Consider the following 5,000-nt stretch of genomic DNA (forward strand, 5'->3'; position numbering starts at 1 on the left):
TATATATATATATGTATATATATATATATATATATATATGTACAAACACCTATACACACGCACAGACTCAAACACACACACATGCACACACATGCACACACATGCACACAGACACATTCACATATGTATGTGTATGCGTGTACGGTTGTGTAGCCTAGTAAACAAGCGAAATGTTATATCGGTATGGTGAAGGATCATTTTAAAGGATGATATTTCAATCACAAGTTTTCTTTCAGAAGCATGAGACTCATAACAAATCGTGCTATGATAATTCGATATTGAAAGGATGCCGTGTTGCGTGTGATATGAAATGAAACACACTTGAAAGTTGTAAATCGTTCTGAAATATAACTAAAAATTTACGAATCATGAAATTCAGAATATGACCTCATTCTTAAGAACCTTCAGGAATCTTTTGGATATTTGAATTTCATATGACAGGTTTTCATTTGCAATGGAAAAATTGGGAAATTCGTTTTAAATAATCGGAGTTACAATAAATTAGATAATATATTAACATATCAACATTAATACATTAACATATATTTACATGTAAATTAGCGAATACATTAACATGTAAACGTCAACATGTAAACGTTCATGTTTATGTTCACATTCTTTTATTCTTTTATTCTTCATTTGACTGCATGACCTTCCTATCCTTTTTTGTTTTGGACGCGGTGTCCACTCTGTCATTTCGCCATTCCGTCTAATGTCCTTTCTTCTAAGCATATGTTCCGCGGAAGTCCATTTCAGAGTTTTTTTTATTTTCCAGATAATATTTGTTCGGACTGTCGCCAGTCTTATCCTCTTGTTTCTCCGCGTCTAGACATTGTAGAAATCTTGAAAGATTTCCAGAAACTAAATAACAAACCTGGTTAAAATTAGTATGGAGTGACGGAAAAGAATGTGATACAGAACAACAGAATATCAGTGATTTGTTGGAGATGGTAATTGTCGATACTGCCCTTTAGATTTCTACGTCACAAGAAATTCCGTTAGGTTCTGATGTTTGCTATGGCCATGAGATAGATACTAAATCTATTATCACTACAACAGTACGATCGATTCTCCCAAGTTATTCAAATTAGATTTAGAACTGTGCAAATATAAAACAAAGCAAAGACAGAAAGGCCAAGAAGAGACAGAAATGTCAAATAGGTCAAAACTGATTGACATGTAAAATTTGTATGTTTACATCGATTTAAAATTTTTTTTCTCAAATCAATCTGCTCCCGCTAGACATTTGGTAATAGTATATAAATTATCGTAACGCTATTATCATTTGGAGTCACAGAAATCGATGCCATGCATATTTGATGTTCCTTGGCAAGCTGTCGCTGTTTGTATTATAGGAAAGTAAGTTTTAAGACAGATGAAACTTCCTGTACAAAGAGCAGAACTTCATCTTATAAAAGTTTTAACTAGGTAACCATATATATAAATACAACAGCTTCACAGTTACGTTTCGCAGCAATGGTTTTTATCTCTGTCTTTCGTTAGAGTGAATGCGACCAAGAAAAACCCAACTAAATACAAACATTTAAGCAAAACAAAAAAGAAAAAAAGAGAAAAGACTAAAATAAGAATTTCCTTATTTATCATATCTTTTCACGTGACACTATCTCACGTGCATCTTAGGATCGGAAGTGCCCATCCCTCTCTAGGTTTGAAGAGTCAATTTTTTCCCGGTAAAAAGTTATGAGGAAAATACTCGACACCATTAATAAAATGGTACTTTGTCTATCGACTGCTCAAAAAGAAGTAAATTTGGTCTCGGCGGTATTTAAACTCAAAGCCTAGAGATCTCCAAAGAATTATAAAGAATTATAAAGGGTATCATAAATCTGAGCTGAAGTTAAATTCAGAACGTCGTAAGATAGAAATTTATGACAATATCTTCTGATCCTGCATCACATCAAAACAGTAAATTTATTAGATAAGGTACATGAACTCATAGTCTGGATATAGAAGCTGGAGGTATCGAAGCAGTTGTCCACAGATATCCTCTTTTTCTTTGATTTTCCAAGAGATATATGTATGTATGCATGCATGTATGTATGTATCTATGTATGTATGCATGTATGTATGTATGTATGTATGTATGTGTGTGTATGTCTGTATGTATGCATGCATGTATACATATATGTATGTATCTATGTATGTATCTTTCTATCTATCTATCTATCTATCTATCTATCTATCTATCTATCTATCTATCAATCACTGTTTTATATCGATCTCGAACTCGATAGACAAGTATCCTAGATGAATCATAAATAATATCCATTTCAATTACCTGTACCGAATCATTTCAGAAAGTACTTAAATGAAATTTTTCCTTACATCTATTTTATAACTAATTTTATTTTTGAAAAGTTTGCCATGAATGAAGAACAAAAAATCACACAGCATTCAATATTAGATTCACAGAAAATATTTTATACACAAACATTGTCAACATATCCTGTTTGCGTGATTATTTGTAAATAAAGTATATAGTAATAAAAACAGTTACATATGTATTTAGATTTATTAGAATTTATTTTAATTCAATTTCGCTTTATATTCCTTTACTTAATTATTTCTTGAATATGAAATATATATTCCAACGAAATAACATATCCCTTATTCTGGGTGTAAAGCAGTGGGCCATGCTCTAGTGTTTTTTTTTATATATATATAAATATATATGATTGGAACGATGCAAAATAGTTCCTGATATTACATCGATAGATGATCAACAAAATTAGAAACAGGCAGGTTTCACAAGGCTACAAACATGAAGTCAATAAATAGTGTTTGGCTATTTTGATATCTAAACGTGAAGCGGGAAGCGACAGAGAAAGAGAAAGAGATGAAAGTGAGAAAAAGACAGAAACAAAAAGAAAGTGAAAGAGAGAGAAAGAGAGAGAGAGAGAGAGAGAGAGAGTGGAGAGAGAAAGGGAGGGAATAATTGATTTCATTCATCGCTATTTTCTCTAATGAACTGATGAGATGTGGAAAGTGAGGCGGAGTTGCTGATAATAGAGTGAGAGGTCGTTTCCTCGAAAATGGATGAGATGAAAGAGTTGAGTCTCGGGTAGCAATAGTGCAAACTGCTTGGAAGTTGAATTTCAAGAAAAAAATATTAATAACACCAGTAAGGCGTGGAATTCAGCGATGACTGTAGTAGGTAGACAAGAAGGACTCTAGTAATTATACACTCAACATTTATATTCCATGTCTACTTTTAATAAAAGTTGTTCCTCGTTTTCGAAATATTTCTAACTCTTATGGATAATAATTATGGTAATAATGAGATTTGAAAACTATAATTATGGATATTGGCAAAAGATTATATACAGAATAGAAAATTCAACAGAAGAAAAAAATAGCTATTGTTTAGAGCTAAGAGTGAAATGTTTGCGCTTATCACGGTGACATTATGGGTTAAATCTGAAACAAACATATCCTGCAATTGGTGCTATGTCAATCAAAACAAAACATTAAACAAATACAAATATATATATATAATTTACTCAGTTACAAGGAAAATATTAAGAAAAACAGTGTTTTCGAAATTAGCATTCGGAAAATGTAAATCAGACTATAGAAGAAATTAAACAAAGAATTAAAAAATACAGTGAGAGAATTAATATATACATACATACATATATATACGTATGTGTGTGTGTGTGTGTGTGTGTGTGTGTGTGTGTGTGTGTGTGTGTGTACACATACATATATGTACACATATATATGTGTGTGTGTGTTTGTGTTTACGGTAGATAAAACAGAGCAAACAAGACAGAATGTTTATAAAAAGTAAAAGACGAATTATATCAACAAATAGAATCCGCCACATAAAAACATGAACGCGAAGTAAATAAATCAAGCGAATACAAGTCAGACATTTTAGAATAACAAAGCTTGATATAATAAGTGTTGCTGTCAAGATTCAGTAATTAGGAGAGAATTTCGAAATGCAACAAATCACGATAATCGATGTTTAATTAACTAAAATGGAACTAAGAAAGCACAAATAATTATTGTTTTTGGTACAGATAAATTTCTCTGTTTTGGACGTTTTGTGTAAGGGATTCACGCTGGACACAATATCTGTCTTGCTCTATTTATTCTTCTTCTTAACATTTTAACTGAATCTAGAACGCATAGGGTTCCAACAAAAGCTATCTATCTGTCTCGATCTTTGGCAATGGATTGCGATGGTGCAGGTGATGTTGGCTTTTATCTCGGGTGTGGTGTCTGTGTTTGTTGCTGATGTTGTTGAATAAATCTGCTGCATCTTCTGCTGATACTGTCGTTATGGATGCTGCTGCTCTTGGCACTGAAGCTGTTGGTGTTGCTGTTCCTGGTGCTGCTGTTGCTTTTGATGTTGTTGTTATTGTTACATTAGAGATGTCTGCAGTAGCAGGGTTTTATTCTTCTTTGCATAGGGGAAAAAGCCTTTAAATAGTTTGTCTCGCCACAAATGTGATGTCTCGACTGATACAAACAGCTACGTGTCACTTGGGAAGTTGATCGGCGTGTATCCATAAATCCATGCCCGCACCTGAACAATTCTCCTTTGTTATTTTGTGTACTTGCGGAACCCTGTTCTCTGTGCCGCATAATAGGTCTCCTCTCAGCAAAGATATGTTCCACTTCTCGTAGCAACTTCGGTAACTTTACTTTGTTCACCTTCCGACCTCGACATGTCGGGATTAACTGAAGGTTGTTGTCGCATCTTGTTTGGCTAATTCTTCAGTTGGCAAACCCAACTGTACCAAAATATCTCCACGAGTGACAAAACTTTTAACCCCAGTCTAGTCTTAAGCATTCTTCGATTTGAGCCTCGAGAGATAGAACAGGTTAGCTTGGGAAGTTAAGCAGTTGTGGTCGATGAAAAAGGTAGCAGTAGTACCAATAATTGTCGGAGACCAGGGAACAGTGTGCGAAAATCTCAAGAAGTTCGTGGAACAAATAAGGGCTGCAATAAGGGTGCAGCACTTGCAGAA

The 5,000-nt window shown here is 33.7% G+C and overlaps 1 protein-coding gene across 1 annotated transcript in view; it reads right to left on the reverse strand.

Annotated features, from left to right (window-relative positions):
- Window positions 1–5,000, reverse strand: part of LOC106867240 (QRFP-like peptide receptor) — a 43,313-nt gene that overhangs the window by 37,759 nt on the left and 554 nt on the right. The window lies entirely within an intron of this gene.

This window comes from Octopus bimaculoides, chromosome 19, assembly GCF_001194135.2.
Source record: "Octopus bimaculoides isolate UCB-OBI-ISO-001 chromosome 19, ASM119413v2, whole genome shotgun sequence".
Taxonomy (NCBI): Eukaryota; Metazoa; Mollusca; class Cephalopoda; order Octopoda; family Octopodidae; genus Octopus; species Octopus bimaculoides.